Source organism: Petaurus breviceps, unplaced genomic scaffold (assembly GCF_028583685.1).
Source record: "Petaurus breviceps papuanus isolate PSGF00001 unplaced genomic scaffold, PetGlider_PUasm1.0 118, whole genome shotgun sequence".
NCBI classification, from domain to species: domain Eukaryota; kingdom Metazoa; phylum Chordata; class Mammalia; order Diprotodontia; family Petauridae; genus Petaurus; species Petaurus breviceps.
The window spans coordinates 18,418,344-18,436,367 of record NW_027185616.1 but is presented as its reverse complement, the minus strand read 5'-3'; positions in this window follow the sequence as shown (position 1 = coordinate 18,436,367).

The following is an 18,024-nucleotide window of genomic DNA, read 5'->3' as shown; positions in this document are numbered from 1 at the left end:
ATCATACCTTTGATAATTTCTTTATTCATACCTCACCTCCGTATACTTATATGAGTTCTCAATTCAGTGCCCTTTCCCCACCTCTCTAGGCCTTTATCTTCCCCTCACTGCCAGCATTGTGTTCTTCAGAAATGTGAGGTCTTGGTCTCTTACTAGACTTGATTCTTGGGGCCTGGACTTCAAGGGAAATGTAGTTTGTGATGGGATAGATGTGTGTTTGCCATTCTGCTCCTTGGGTCTGTGGCACAAGAGACAAAATGCTGGCCCTGGAGTCAGTCAGACAGACCGTGGCTTGAATCCTGTTTCAGATATTTACCAGCTGATTGATCCCAGCTAGGACATGTCTCAGCTTCAGTTTCCTCCTCTATAAAACGGATTCAACGATAGCATTTATCTCGTGAGGTTGCTGTGAAGCTCCAGTGGCATAGTCTATGCCAAGCTCTTTGCAAACCTTAAGTTGTTAAGTCGCCAGCTGTTAGATTTCTCCATTACCTTGTATTTTATCTTATCTTGTACATGAAGTTGTTTATATGTCTTTTACCTTTCTCTTTATTCCCAACACTTGGCACAGTTCCTGGCATGGAGTAGGTGCTTAATAAATGCTTGCTGATGGACCAATAGGAACTTTGGGCTCCCTCATATCTGATTCCTGTTATGACTTGAATTCTGGCAGCAGTGTTCTCCCAGCTGCCAACTTACCTTGAAATGTTTGTATCAAGGGATTGGAGATCGATAGGTAGACTACACAAGGAATTATCTATGGCTTGCCACAGACAGAGCTGTGGATATCTTTCCACATCTGCTCATTGATGCCAACTAAATCCAGAGGTAGGAGCAAGTCACCTGGTGAGGGGGAAAATTGAGATGCTTACAGTTTTAGTTTTTTCTACAGTCACTGCTTGACACATAGTAGGCATCTAAATACATGCTTGTTTCCCTCTCTCCTCTTCTCTCTCTCTCTCCCCCTCTTTTCTCTTTCTCTCTATCTCTGTCTGTCTGTCTCTGTTTCTCTCTCTCTGTCTCTATCTTTCTCTCTTTGTCTCTGTCTTCTGTCTGTGTGATTCTCTCATACATGTGTATACATGTATATTTATCTCTTTCCCTAAACTTTGGCTCTGAGACAGATTTTTTTTTTTGGTGAGGGGGAGAATGGGATTAGGACATTTGTTTAATGAATTCTTTTTTTTTTGGAGGGAGGAGGGCAGGGCAGTTGGGGTTAAGTGACTTGTCCAAGGTCACACGGTTAGTAAGTGTTAAGTATCTGCGGCTGCATTTGAACTGAGGTCCTCCTGACTCTAGGGCTGGTGCTCTATTCACTGTGCCACCTAGCCTCCCCTGTTTAATGAATTCTTAGTGAGAAAAATCTTCTGTATCCTTTAATCTTAGAGAGTTACCTGAGGTATGGAAAAATTAAGTGACTCACCCATGACCACACATCTATTGTATGTAAGAGGCAGGATTTGAATGTAGGTTCTCTTAACTCTGAGGAAGCCTCTCTGTCTACTATCACGATTCATACTGCTTTTTCTTGAGGTAGATTGGATAGGGAAATAGAAACCGTAGGGAGATAGATTAGAGTTGGGAAAGAGAAGATGATCAACTGAACTTACTATTATGGTGAATTACATGTATTGGAGTGTGTGAGATCTATCAGGAAGTATTATATTCTGCTTCACATACTTAATTGCTGTGTGACTCTGGGCCAGTCACTAAGCCTCTGGCTATGTGCCTTAAGGAACTACCCAGGACTTAGCTACTAAGTTATAGGTGAGTTTCTGTCACTTATTGGAGGGAGCTCCCAGGTAAAGAATTTTCTCCAAAGGGGAAATCATGCATTCTTTAGCCTCAGTTAGCTCGCTGGAAAACTCTCCTGGGTCAGAGTGACAGAATGGTAGTGTCTTGGTCTTTGTTTTTCCTTTGTATGCCTGTGATTACCTGATTGGTAAATAGTTTGTATACCCTGCCTGTAGTTAATTGTCTGCTATTTCACTGAAGAAGATTGCTGCCTTCATGATTTACTACAAGGAGGTATAGAATTGCAGAATTTGAGAGGTGGAATGGACCTAAGTACTCGCTCAGTCCAGCACATCCACCAAAAAAATCCCCACTGTGACATTCCTGATGAGTAGGCATCAGCTTCTGCTTGGAGAACCCCCAGGAGGGGGAACACACCTCAACCAGCAGTCCATTCATTGTACTTTGGGATAGCTCCAATTGTTAGGAAACTTTTCCTGATATTAAGGATAAATCAGTCTCTTTGCACTTCTATCTGCTTCTGCCCTCTGAGACCAGATTTGCTGCTGTTGCTTAGTCATTCAGTCATGTCCAACTCTTTGTGACATCATATGGGGTTTTCTTGGCAAAGATACTGGAGTGGTTTGGCATTTCCTTCTCCAGTAGATTAGGCAAACAAAGGTTAAGTGACTTGCCTAGGGTCACATGGCTAAGAAGCATCTGAGGCTATATTTGAATTCAAGATTTCAAGATTCTAGACGTAGGGCTCTATCTTCTATGCCACCACCTAGAAGGCAGCCCCTCAAATACCTGAGGATGGTATCATGTTCTCCCTTAGTCTTCTCTTCTCTAGGAAAAACACAGCCAGTTCCTTCAACTGATGCTTGCATGGCATTAATTGAAGGCCCTTTACCGACCCAATTTCCCTCCTCTAGACACTCACTAACTTTAGATTGTGTTGGAGTGAACAAGGTATGCTATATTTCTAAAGATGGAGCTTAAAACCCCCTCCCCCCATCCTTCCATGATGATAGTAAGGAAAGTGAGCTTGACTGCTTGATCTGTGTCCTGCATCCAAGTCCTCCCATCCAAGTCTCTGGGGCCTCTGTGCCCAGCACAGTGCCTGGCACAAGCACAGAGCAGATTCTTAATAGATGCTTATTGATTGATTGAACCCTAGTTAGTTCTGAAATGGTGACACGTGGCAGTACAAGTCATAGAAGTTTTCTATACATTTTATAATTTATATTTGTTTATGGATAAATCATGTTTTTTGACGAAAAATAAATCTCTTAAAAATAAACAATTCCCCATAAGACTTTTCCCCAAAAACAATATTGTCTAGTCTTCTATGAAATTATAATGGACAATGTATGTCAGCTAGGTGGTGCAGTGGATAGAACACCAATCTTGGAATCAGGAGGATCTGAGTTCAAATCTGGTTTTGGACACTTATAAGCTATGTGACCCTGGGCAAGACATTTCACCCTCCGTGTCTCAGTTTTCTCATCTGTAAAATGAGCGGGAGAAGGAAATGTCAAACCACTCCAGTATCTTTACCAAAAAAACCCCAAATGAGGTCATGAAGAATCAGGATTGAAATGACTCAGTAACAACAATCAGCATGTAACTTTCTGTTCTTATCGTTTGCCATTTCTTCACGGAAAGGAAGGAGATGTATTTTAACCTTAATCATCTAGAACCAACATTGGTCCTAGTACTTAACCTGAATTTGGTTATCTTTTGATGTTGCCTTTATTTGGGTGACTGTAGACATTGCTATATGTGCTGTATATATCCATCCAGATCCATATCCATCTCTCTCTCTCTCTATATATATGTATATGTATATCTATAATCCACATCCATATCCATATGTATATCTATATCCACATCTATGTCTCTATATCTATATCTATCTTTCTATCTATTTACCTATCTATCTATGAGAATTATTATTCTGCTTACTTTCCCTTGAATCAGTCCACAGAAATTTTCCCATGTTTCTCTGAATTCTTTATATTCATCATTCCTTATAGTAAAATGATATTCCATTACATGTATAGATTACAATTAGCTTAGTAATATATGACTGTTATAATGAAATGACCTTTGGATTCCTCCCAAAGGGTCACTGTGAATTCCTGTCATTAAGGATTACCCTGGGTGGTCTACGGAGTAGATGGTGACTGATAGTCATCAAATGACATGAGCTCTTTCTTTGGTTCAGCCAGTGATAAGCTGAATTATGGCAAGAAGGGCAGGTTCAAACTCATTAGTCCGTCTTATGTAGGGAGTCAGGAGAGACCGAAGTTAACCAAAGAAGACCCCCAAAATCCCTTTGATGCCAGGTCACTAGACATGTTTTCCAGGACTGGCTAATATAAGATTGAGCATGAGAACATAGATTTAGAGCTAAAAAGAATCTTAAAAGCACTTAGCCCACCCTCCTCACTTTATACCAAAGGAAGCCCAGTGCAACCTATATAATTAAATGGCAGGGTCAGGATTCAAATCCAGGTTCTCTAGCTCTTAATTAAATACCCTTTCCATGGTATCCCATTATGTCCTTCCTCTTACCTTAGAATAATATAAAACAAGCTAAGTTGTCCTATAAAGGCCACTAGATAAATGATCTGGTCTCTTTTCTTCCCCCAAACCTAGAGTTCAGCTGCCTAATAGGTTATAATTTTGATTCTGCCACTAATAATGATCAAATTTATCTAATACTTTTAAGTTTTACAAATTACCTTTGTGAAACACATATATTTTCTCTCTTAATCCTCCCCAAATCCCTTTTAGGTAGGTGCTGTTATTATCTATAGGTGATGAGAGACAGAGAGTACCGAAATAACTTACCCAAAATTACACAACTAATGAATGTCTGAGGTGGGATTCTACCTTCCCCTCCCACTCGCTGCATCTGTGTAGCTTGAGTGAACTGCTTCATTTTCTCTGTCTGCAAAATGGAAATGTGTTATATCCAGTCCTTCAAGCCTCAAGGTGCCACAGGGTCCCCAAATTGAGGGAAAAAAATCTTCAACACCAGATACCATTTTAAAAGTCTCTGGAAATGCCTGGATGAAATGGGATTTACAAATACAAAGTATTCTGATCCCACAAATGTCTCTTCTGGCTATGTTCTGAGTGATCATTTTCATTTATAAGTGGCTTTTCTGTACTGAAGATTCACAAATCTTTTTGCAGTCACAGAACACCTCATCAACCTCCCTACCTGGTGTGTTGATGAGAGTTACACATGTATAAAATGATTTAAAAGAAAAAAAAAGGAAAGGAAGAAATGGGAATCAGAAACTCGGGAAGGAATGTTTAACCACTAGAGGGAAGACTTTCTGAACAAGTTTTATTGTTTTTACTAGTTGCTTAGTAGAGCTTTACCAACAGAAGCTCAGGTCTTTATTCTCTATATGCTCTGTTATATCATGAAAGTAAACAATGCAGACATTGTAAAAAAAAAATGCAGAAAAAATTCTCTAGACACTATTTTCCAGTCATGGAAAAACTGAGTATGAGATTTAGAGCAGGAAGGGACTATAAATATTATTTAGCTTAAATGTCCCATTTTACAAATGAGTACACTGAAGCCACAGAGAGGCAAAGTAAAATTTCCAAGGTCACGCAGTAATGAATCAATGAGCAAATATTTATTGCTTGTGCTAGGCACTGGGAGATACAAAGATAAAAATGAAATAGTGTCTGCCCTCTTACATTCTATCTGGGAATCCACATTTATATAAATAAGTTCAGATAAAATGCATCTAAAAGAAATGTCAGGTAATTTTGGGAAGGTAGAACTCTGGGAGCTGTAGGAAATAGGAAAAGCTTCATGTAGATGGTAGTTCTTAAGCTGAATCTTCAAGAAAATAAGGAGTTCTCTCTCCCTCTCTCTCTTTTTTTAACCTTTTTGGAGGTGGGAAGGCAGGGCAATTGGGGTTAAATGACTTGCCCAAGGTCACACGTCTAGTAAATGTTAAGTGTCTGAAGCTAGATTTGAACTCAGGTCCTTCTGACTCCAGGGGCAGTGCTCTATTCACTGCGCCACCTAGCAGCCCCAAAATAAGGAATTCTAAAGAGAAACACAGAGGCAGGGGAACAGATGGCAAAGACATAGAGGTGGAAGATGGAGTGATATTTTTGAGGACAAGTAGAAATATCAGTTTGGCTGGCCAGTAGTGTTTGTAAAGGAAAGTAAGGAGTAATAAGTCTGAAAGGTAGGTGGTTATGAGGTCTGGTTATAAAGGGTTTCCAATATCAGGCAGAAGAACAAGTAAGCAGGAAACCCAAAACTTGAAACTGTGTTCTTGGGTTCCCAATCCAGTGACTATGAGGCTTTTAGGATGAATTTGGAGGGTATATCCTATGTCAACCTCAGAGGATTGTTGTGGAAATCAAAAGAGAGCCTGTATGCAAAGCACTTGGAAGCCATTAGATATGTATGTATATTTATATATTAAATATGTCTGCATATATGTATATAAACAGTTAATTAATATTATTATTATCTAAACAAATTCTAAGTCTGTCCCAAAGAGTCTCTTAGGGGTAAACTTCTCTGTATGTAGCCTGGTCTGCAGAAGGGACACGTAGTTTGTGGGTCAGAGGGTGATTGAGATCTTTCTCACATTGTAGAATTTGCCAGGATTTAGGCTCTGTTGGTTTAACTTGAGGTCACCTATGTCATAATGATGCAGGCACAGGAGGAGGACTTTGATAACTGAAGGAAAAGGCTTGACTGCTGAATCCCATCCTCTATCTTAGATGATAATAGTATTACAGATTTAGAGCCTCAATTTTACTTACTATTTGAAACCCTCTATAACCAGGCCTCATAACCACCTACCTTTCAGACTTCTTACTGTCCTTCATAAATGCTGCTGGCCAGTCAAACTGGTCTTCTTACTTGTCCTCAAAGGTACCACTCCATCTTCCACCTCCAAGGAACTCAGGCATAGGAAGGTTAAATGATTTCCTCAAGTCACACAGGTAGTAAGTATCAGCAGGTAAATTTCATTACATTCTATATACCTCCTGTCTACCTCTCTTCTGGACTTCCTGGTTCTGTCTAGGATATATATATATATATATATATATATATATTTTTTTTTTTGGAGGGGGGAGGGCAAGGCAATTGGGGTTAAGTGACTTGCCCAAGATCACATAGCTAGTAAATGTGTCAAGTGTCTGAGACTGGATTTGAACTCTAGGGCCGGTGCTCTATTCACTGGGCCACCTAGCTGCCCCTAGGACATAATTAAAAACAATATATGTATGTATGTATATTTATCAATCAATAAACAGTTTTACCAATCAATAAACACAGTGAACCAAGCACTGTGCTAAGTGCTAAGGATACAAAAAGAGGGATCACCATTCTTTTAGTTCTGTCAACCTCTACAATGTTTGTTATGTCTGTCCCCTTCTTTGCGCTCAATGACCACCATCTTAGATCAGGCCTTGATCACTTCTCACCTGGGTTATTTCAATAGCCTACTAATTGGTGTCCCTGCCTCAACTCTCTTCCCTTTCCTTCCCATCCTTTCCAGTCTCCGAGAGTGATTTTCCTAATGCATAGGTTTGATTCTGTCAGTACTCTACTCACTGCAAACTCAAGTGCAGAATCCTGTTTAGTGTTTGATGCCCCTTGCAAACTGGTCTCAATTTATCTTTCTAGTTTATTATGTATTATTCCTTTTGCTGCATGTTTATTAGCTTGTTAAGACTGGCTTTCCCGTTAGTTAAAGGAAGCTTGGTTTCTTTATGTCTAAGCTAGTGCTTCAGCCTAATCCAGGTCCAGTCTGTGTGAACCCTCATAGATATGCCCAGCACCTGTTCCACCTCTCATCAGTTTTTGACTTTTTCCCTATGAAATGTGCATTGTGCCACAGTGAAAAGAGTGATGGGTTTCGATTTAGGTTTAGAACAGTCCTTGCACGTAGTGATCACTTAATAAATCGTTCATTCATTCTTTTAGGTTTTGTGGCTTTGAATACTGATTCTACAACTTACTACCTATGGGATGGTGGGTAAATCATTTAATCTTTCTGGGCATCATTTTCCTCTATAAAATTAAGGATTTGAGTTAACCTCTAAGGTACCTCCCAATTATGATCCTCTGATACTCTCAGGGAGCCTTATCACCCTGATCATTGGAATTGTTAGGATAACAGATGAGTCCTATGTCTATGTAGCACCTTTTCAAGTCCAGCTATCAACTTCACCCATTTCCAGGTCACCATAGGTAAATAACTCATCCTTCCTTCTTCCATTCCCAACTCAGTGAAGCCTCATTTTATAGCTTATAGAATCTCTTTTTATGGTTTTCATAGTATTACAGGATTAGATCTGAGAGACCATCATGGACCGTCTAATCCCCTCATTTTAAAAACAAGGAAATTGAGGCCCTGAGAGACTGAATGATTTATCGAATGTCTTATAATTAGTGAATAAGTACAGCCAGAATTCAAAGCAATTCCTCTAACTCCACACCCTGTGTTCTTTCCACTGTATCAGGAATCTCTAAAACACACAGCTTCACAGACTCTATTTATATATACTAAGAGGAAGGTAATGTCATCATGGGACATTTTATCTGTGCTATTGTTCCGTCATATTTGATTCTTAGTGACCCTGTGGACCATGTCATGCTCATATTGTCCATGGGGTTTTCTTGGCAAAGATACTGGAATGTTCTGCCATTTACTCCTCCAGTGGATTAAGGCAAACAGAAATTAAGTGACTTGCCCTAGGTCACACAGATGACAAATATCTGAGGCCGGATTTGAACCTCAGGTCTTTTTGACTCCAGGTCCAGCACTCTATCTACTGGGTCACCCAGCTGCTTCTTTTATCTGTATACTACTGTGTTAATTACCATATATTATTTTTTCATTAAAAAAAAGCCAACTTTTAGGTTTTTATTTTGTGAATATGTCAGGTCTCAATTATGTTACATGCTTTTTTTTGTCACCTTTAATTTATTAATTATTAAATTGTGTGTGTATGTGTAAAAACAAGCATACTTCTATTTATCAATTCTTTCTCTGGAGGTAGATAGTATCTTCCTTCATAGGTTCCTTGTAGTTGATTTAAACATTTAGAATACTCAGAATAACTTAGTCTTTCATAGTTATTCTGAGAACAATACTTTTGTCACTATATGCAACATTCTCTTGGTTCTACTCATTTCACTTTTCAATATTTCATGTAAGTCTTTCCATGTATTTTTTCCAAAATCAGCCAGCTCCTCATTTCTTACAGCACAGTATTATTCTATCACAATCATGTACCACAACTTATTTAGTCATTCCCCAATTGATGGGCATCCCCTCAATTTCCAGTTCTTTGCCTCCACAAAGAACACTGCTATAAATATTTTAGAACATGTAAGTTCTCTTCCTTTTTCCTTGATCACCTTGGGAAAGAGACCTAATAGTGGCATTGTTGGGTCAAAGGGTATATACACTCTTTTATAACTCTTTGGGCATAATTCCAGATTACTCTCCAGAATGGTAAGATCAGTTCACAGTTCTACCAACAGAGTATTAGTGTTCCAATTTTGCCATAACCCCTCAATGTTTGTCATTTTCCCCTTTAATCATTTTAGCCAATCTTATAGGTGTGAGATGATGCCTCAAAGTTGTTTTAATTTTCATTTCTCTAACCAACAAGATTTAGAGAATTTTTATGAATATATGTAGCTTTGATTTCTTCATCAAAAAACTGACTATAACCTTCGATCATTTATCAGCTTGACAAAGTTCTTTATATAGTTGAGATAGACCTTTATCTGAGAAACTGTATAACCCCCCCCCCAATTTTCTGCTTTCCTTATAATCTTGGCTACATTAATTTTTATTTGTATAACCCCTTTTTAATTTAATGTAAACAAAATTATCCATTTTATATTGTACAATATTCTCTATCTTTTGTTTATTAATAAATTCATCTCCTATCCATAAGTTTGATAGGTACTATGTTCCATGTTCTAATTTTCTTATGATATCTCTCTTTATATCTAGGTCATATATCCATTTTGAACTTATCTTGGTAAATAGTATGAAATATTGGTCTATACCCTATTTCTACCAGAATGCTTTTCAGTTTTCTTGCCTTTTTTTTTTTTTTTACCAAATAATGAATTCTTATTTCTAAAGCTTAAATCTACATTTGTCAAACACAAGGTTACTATAATAATTTACTACTCTGTATTGCATATCTCTGTTCCATAGATCCACCCTTCTATTTCTTAACCAGTAAATTTTAATAACTACTACCTTATAATGTAGTTTTAATATAGTCTAATATAGTCTTAAGATTTGGTGCTGCTCAACCTCTTTCCTTTACATTTTTTGTTAATTCCTTTGATATTTCAGATCTTTTGTTCTTCTAAATGAAATTTGTTATTATTTTATCTAGTTCAATAAAATAATTTTTGGTATTCAGTTGCAATGGCATTAAATAAAAGATTATATATATGATTCTTGAAGATAGAGATGACATCTTTCATATCTTTATCCCTCTGAGGAACCTTTTACAACACCTGCATATAACAATAAATATTCGCTATGGATATTGTCCTACATAAACTTATTTTTAAATTTCTGGCATCACTTTCCTTCTTTTCCAGTCTCAATACTGTAGTTGAGTATTTCAATTTTACTCAGTTCTCTACTGAATCTTTTGTCTCGTTGCCCTATTTTGGTTACACTTTGCCAAACCTCCACCATCTGCCTCCTCTACTCCTGCTCATGTGCAACTGGACATGACTGGAGGAAGTCACCCAGCTGTGTTGACCAGGTCCATTACAAATTTACATTATCTAATATTAACTGGACCTCCGTTGCCAGAAGGCCATCCTATTTCTCTTCTCTAATGGACTCTTTCACTCCCTAGGGTGACTGTTCTCTTCTCTCCTGAAGCCTACCACACACCACCATCTTTCCCATTCCCTTTCAGCAGAAGACCTTAAATCAAAAGTCACTGAGAAAATGGAAGCCATTCTTAATGAGTTCTCTCTTTTGTCCTACTTTATATCTCAAACCCTTTTATCACTCCCTGCCTCCTGTTCTCTCTGCCTTCAGTCTCCTCTTGCCTGATGCCCCCCCCCCCCCATATCCTTTATCTTATCCCTTCTTATCTCTTCTAGTAGATTGCTTCCCCAAGGAAACTCCCTCTCTATTCTTTGATTTCTATCTACTGGAACCTCTTTTCCAGCTGCCTCTAAATATACTCAAGTTTTCCCCATCCTTTAGAAAAAATTCACTAGATTCTGTTTTCTTCTTAACCATCCTACATCTCCCTTCCCTTTCTCAAACTCCTAAGAAAATGCTGCTTCCTCTCATTTTACTCATTTTTCAAGCCCTTGCATTCTGCCTTCTGATCTCATGTACTGTCCCATCTCCAAAGCTGACAGCGATCATTTAATTTCCCACTTCGATGGCATTTTTTTCTCGGTCCTGATCCCTTGAGACCTCTCTGTAACATTTATCACTGTTGATTACTCTCTCTTCCTGGATACTCTCTCTGATCTGAGTTTTCAGGACTCCCTTTTCTCCCAGTTCTCCCATTTGACTGGCTACTTTTATTTACTTTGTATCTTATTTATATGTGTATAGATTGTTGCCCTTGGTATAATGTAAGCACCTTGAGGGCAGGGAGGCTGGTTTTGCTTCTGTACTTGTATTTTCTTTGTATGTATTTTGTATCTTATTTATATGCATATATATTATTTTGTTTCTGTACTTGTATTTTCTTTGTATGTGTTTTTTATCTTATTTATTTATATATGTATGTATTGTTGCCCTCGCTATAACGTAAGCCCCCTGAGGCCAGGAGGCCTGGTTTTGTTTCTATCTGTGTATCCTGATTAGCCTGACACACAGTGCTTAATAGTAGAGCAGGGGAAATAAAGCAGTGTGGGAAGAAGGAGACACCACAGATAGCGCCTCATTTCTGCACATGGGAGATCCCATATAGGACCAGGATTGGAGGGAAATTGCTGAATTGAGAAGTGGTTTATTCCGCCAGCACAAATGACAGTATTTAATGAGGAAGCTTCTGGCAGAGCCATAAAAGGGCAATAGTAGTAAGATGTTGATGCAGGGGGCAATTGACAGTTTGACTCCATATCAGGAGAGAAGTGGTCTGGCAAAATTCATGGGTGAGAGATGTGATTCCTAGTGAAAGGGATGCTATGATGGCAGGATCTTAGGTAGGCACGACCTGGGGGCAGTTTGTCTGAGAAGAATTATGAACTGTGGGTCCCCACCCCCAATTCCCCTAGTGGACATAGGGAGGATGTATGTCTAGGAGATAAAGTACACCCCCTCCGGAGAAAGCTCACCTGTCCCCTGAATGTCAATACTCTGGGGCAAAGTCCCATTTGCCTAGAGCTTCCTACGGGTTTAAATGTTGGTGCATCGCTGTATAGACTGTCCCATGATTGGTGATGGTGAGAACATTTTGTGATTCATCAGACATGATAGCGGAAAGTGTTAGCAGATATGATGGTGACCCAGAAAATTCTCCAAGACTATAAATTGCAGAGAACGTGCTGATCTGCATTGAGAGAAGGAGTCCCCACTTAGAAATTCTTAATATTAATGAAATAATAGATTTAGTCTGTTTTTTTCCCATCCCAATGGGGTTTTAGAAGTGGCGTATATAAAATCCTCCTCTGGGGCATCTAGGTGGTGCAGTGAATAGAGCACTGGCCCTGAATTCAGGAGGGCCTGAATTCAAATCTGGCCTCAGACACTTGACACTTACTAGTGGTGTGACCTTGGGCAAGTCACTTAACCCCAATTTTGAGGCTTTCCCCCTCAAAAAAATATCCTTTCCCCTCCCTTCCCTCTTTTTCTCTTCTCTCCTCCTTTCCTCTCCCTTTCCCTCCTCTTTCCTCCCCTCTCTTTTCTCTCCCTCTTTCCCTCCCCCTCTCCTCCCTCCCCTCCCCCTTCTCCTCTCCCCTGCCTTCTGCTCTCCCCTCCCTTCCCCATCCTTTTCTTCCCTTCCCTTCCCCTCCCTTCCCCTCTCCTTTTCTTTTACCAAGCGATAGCTCATTTCCTATCTACCCCTGGAAATCAAAATTGTTTTGTCTGTAATTTATTTCTTTCCAGCACTCCTTAGTCTCAACTTAGTAGGATGGAAGCATCTTTCTTTTTTACAGTCACCTGGAAAAAAAAAACTGTGGAAATAACAAATGAATCTTGATGCCAGACGAAAGCAGTTGCAATGTGAGCATGGGAGAATGCAGGATACCAGACATTCATCACAGGAGACTCTTTTGAAATGCCACCACCTTCCTTCCCCATAGGAAACTGGGGGCCATAGAGAAAGTAACTAAAGTTACAATTCATCTGGACCTTGTTACCCAAACAAGTATGGGTATGATATAGGAAGACAGAGCCTGCAGAAGCGAATCCATTTGGAGTTTTATAGTATCCCATTAAAAAGGAAAAGAAGATCCTAACTTCTCAGTAGGGCAAACATATCTATCCATCTTTTATTTAGCAGCTGGAAAATATTAGTGAATGATGACTGTTGTCTGCACCATTAGAATATAAATTTATTTCAGGTAGGAATTGTTTCCTTCTTTGTCTCGAATTGCCAGCTTTTAGCACAATGCATGGGAACTAGTAGGTACTTCATAAATGCTTGTGGATTGATTGGTTGACAAGATAACAGATTAATACTGCTGATTTCCAGGAAATATTTTTAGGACAGAAGCCAAAGGAACAGAGCACACTTCTTTTTTTTTTTTTTTTGGAGGGGGGAAGGCAAGGCAATTGGGGTTAAGTGACTTGCCCAAGGTCACACAGCTAGCAAGTGTTAAGTGTCTGAGGTTGGATTTGAACTCAAGTCCTCCTGACTGGTGGTGACAGGGCTGGTGCTCTATTCACTGCACCACCTAGCTGCACCAATAGCTATCATATATAGCAACATATGATCAATGCCATAAGGCACATGTTGGCCAAGGAGCTTTTCAGGCTTTCAGGAATTAAGGATGATAAAGTAGTCTTATACACAAGTCATCGGAGGCAGAGGTCATAGGGGTCTTTATTTCTTTGCATGTGCTGAGGGAGGGGGTGGGTGGTTAGCAAAGTTTGGAAGGATCTTAAGGGCAAAGATTTTTTAAATTTTCATTTATTTATTTATATTTTTAAAGCAATTGGAGTTAAGTAACTTGCTCAAGGTTACACGGCCAGTTATTCCTGGGTGTGGTGCTGAGTATCTGAGCCCGGATTTGATCCCCAGGTCATCCCGACACTGGAACTGGTGCTCTTACTTGCTGAGCCACCTGGCTGCCCCTAAAATTTTTATTTTTAAGAGAAACATACAAAAAGAATGGGTTAGGCATCATTTTGTAGAATGATAGATTAAATGACTTCTGGGTGTCCCATCCAGTCTCTTATCTAAGATGAAGGTAATGAGAAGATTCCCATGGGCAAAGGCAGGAATGGGCAACCTGCAACATCAAGGCCACATATGGTTCTCTAGGTCCTCAAGTACGGCCCTTTGACTGAATTCAAGCTTCACAGAACAAAATTGTTCTGTAAAACTTGGGCTCAGTCAAACGGCTGTACTTGAGGACCTAGAGGGCCAAATGTGGCTCCTCTAGGTCCTCAAGTGGAGCCCTTTGACTGAGTCCAAACTTCATAGAACAAATCTCCTTAATAAAAAGATTCGTTCTATAAAACTTGGTCTCAATCAAGAGGCCCCACTTGAGGACCTAGAAGGCCACATGTTACCCACCCCAGGGCAAAGGGAACACACACAGATGGACCAAATAAAATCCCCACAACCAAGGATGCCATTAGGATTTTTAAAAGTCCTTTTAGCTGAAAACCTTAATCCTACCATTTGGACTTCAAAATATCCTAGGGAGTCAGAGCCTGGTGGTGGAGACAGAAAGGTGATTCAGTGGATAGAACACTGGACCTGGAGTCAGGAAGACCAGAATTAAAATCTCATCTCAGACACCAACTACTGTGTTTCCCCGATAATAAGACCTATCCCGAAAATAAGCCCTCCCCTTACTGTGTAAGATTCCTCTAAAATAAGCCCTCCCCCGAAAATAAGCCCTATTGAGATTGCTACTGTAGTGAAGGTGATCCCCTGCGCTACACGCTACATTACGGTACCCTCTGTATGCACCGTTCCTCCTCCCCCACCCCCCCGGTGAAACACATGCCGTGCTCCAAGCTGCATCCAATCAGAGCTGCAGCAGTGAGAGTGTCATCCTGTTCTTCCCCAGTGATTTGCTTGCTGGCGCCATTGAGAGCAGTGCCACGGAGGAGAGCTGAGGCAGGACAACATAAGCCCTCCCCTGAAAATAATCCCTCTGGTGTTTTTCTTCCCAAAAAATATAATAAGACAGTGTCTTATTATCGGGGAAACACGGTAGCTGTTTGACCCTGGACAAGTCACTTAACCTCTGTTTGCCTCAATCCATTGGAGAAGGAAATAGCAGACCATTCTTAGTTATCTTTACCAAGAAAACCCCATGGACAGTGTGGTCCACAGGGTCACGAGGAGTCAGATATGACTAAATCCTTGAACAAGTGCAATATGGGGGTGGCATATATGGATTCCAGTTGTTCTGAAAAAGAACATTATTACAGTGATTATAGTGGAGGAAGGATTATCCTTGCTCTATTTGGCCGCAGAGGGCATATACCAGAACAATGCATGGAAATTGCAAAGAGGCTCTCTTTCAGGAACAAAAAGACTTCTTAACCATTTTGTTGTCATTGTTCAGTCACATCTGACTCTTTGTGACCCTATGGAGTTTTCTTGGCAAAGATACTGGAACGGTTTGCCATTTCTTTCTGTGGACTAAGGTAAACAAAGGTCAAGTGACTTGCCTTGGGTCACACAGCTAATAAGTGTCTGAGGATGGATCTGAACTCGAGTTTTCCTGACTCCAGGTCTAGTGTTCGTGCCACTAAGCCATCTATCCACCCCTAACCATTAGAGCTATTCAGAAGTGGAATAGGCTACTACAGCAGTGATGTGTTCCTCTTCTCTGAGTTCTTGAAGCAAGGGTTGGAAAACCCCTTGTCAAATATCTTTTTGTGTATAAGTTGGACAAAATTAGGTCATAGAAATATCTTCTTTCTCTCAAATTCTGTGATTCTCATCATTTATTCTGCCACCCCTCATATAATTTCTCCTCTCTGCAGGAGAGATACACTATCCATTAGCACATCAGATTATTCTCTAGGCAAATGACATTAAAGAATATGTATTACCATATGCTTTGCTATTGTGCCCTAGGGCCTTTTTATTTGACCTGTTGCTGAAACCTCCTTGCATGTGTTTGTCTTACATTAGAATGTGAGCTTCTCAAGATCAGGGACTATCTTACAGTGTATGTCAGAGGCAGACTTGACTCCATGTTTTCTGTCTACAAGGCCAGCTCTCTGTCTACTATGCCAAATAGAAATAGAAAGGATGGCGGTGGTGGAAATCATTAAACCATACATAAGGATCCTCATAGCAGTCTATTGACTTAGAAAACCACATGTTAACATTATCCATGTTCTACTGCATTTTTTTATCTAGTCATATATTTCCCAATTATAATTTAATTTGATTCCGGCTACCTTTGGGAGTATCATTTAGCAATGAGGCCAGGGAAGTCTGTTTCATACCTCTGCATGACACCATTCTGCCTCTCAAGTAGTAATAAGGATGGTAATATAGTGGTTATAATAGTAGTAGTAGCAGTAGTAGTAGTAGTTGTATAGTAGTAGTAGTAGTAGTAGGTAGTGGCAGTTCTGGTAGTAGTAATTGATGTAAACAAGGTTACACATTTAAAAAATATTGCACAAATATTTACACATACTACCCCCTTGCTTTTCTAATGCAAGTTCCTTAAAGGTTGGGACCCTCCCTTCTTTCCTTTCTTTTATTCCTTCCTTCTTTCCTTCCTTCCTTTCTTCCTTCCTCCCTCCCTTCCTCTCTCTCTTTCTTTCTTCTTCTTTTTCTCCTCCTCCTCCTCCTTCTTCCTTCTTCTCTCTCTCCCCAGCACCTAGATATTTAACCTAGGCTTAACCTGAGGATAAACCCTTGGAGGTCTGTGGATAGATTTTAGGGGGTTTCTGAACTTGGATGGAAAAATCACCACTTTTTTTTTTTTTACTTTCAATAACCTCTAATTGAAATAGAGCATTTCCTTCAATTATTTAAAACCATCCTTCTGTGAAAGAGTCCAGAAGCTGCTACGGATTGTCAAAGGAGTCCATGACACAGAAAAATTAACAAAATGCTTTCTTCACAACTACTTCATGAGATAGTCAGTATGACTATTACTATTTCCATTTTACAGACAAAGAAAGTGAGTCTCAGAGAGATCGGATGATTTGTCAAGGTTACACATTCAAAAAATATCACTTAACTATGTAATATATATTTCCCCTTGCCCCTATAATACAAATATTTTGAAGGTAGGAACTATTCCTTTTTTTTTTAATGTTTCCCCAGCACCTAGGTTCTTGGTAAATTCTTGTTAGCTGATTGATTAATAGGGGACTTCTGAAGATCAAAAAAGCTTTCAAAACCCCAAGGAATTATTCTAATGGGTGAATTTAAAGCATCTTGACAGGTGACATGGGATTGGGAAGGTGAAGAGAAGAATGAGCACTTGCCTGTTGATCTTATCTGATAACACATCCAATTATTGTGCTGCTGGAGAATGGTCAATGGGTCGATCTCACTGTCTTCCCTTTTTGAAGCACCCTCCTTATTACCTGGGTATTGCGCAATAGTAAACATTTAGCCAAAGATTATTCCTTGCCACCTTAAAGAGACAGTCCATGCTTTATTGAGCTACAAGGTTACTTACCATTACGGCCTATTCTTTCCACCATTCTCAGAGCTAAATATTTACATTTGAAGTTGAAAAGACGCTCAGCATGGACACAGAAACAGCCTTCCATCTAATGCTGTCAGGAAAACAGCTCGAAGACTCGACATTCCCAAATCGGCAAGATGGAACCAACAGATGTTTTGTCCATCACACGAGGGAGTCTATCACATTTCTGAAAAGTTGCTTTTTCTTCTGCAGCATCCTGGCTTTTATTAGTGAGCTGTCCAGCCAGATGGGTCATTCATGGGAGCTTTGATTCTCTCTCCCTCCCACCCCCCCCTCCACCTCCAGCTCCCTCCCAACCTTGACAAAAGGGGAGATAGCTCAGGTTTGTTGAACTCCAGATCTTATTCTTACAAACTTCATGGACACTGGAGGTCACTGTGGTTCCATATGGGGAG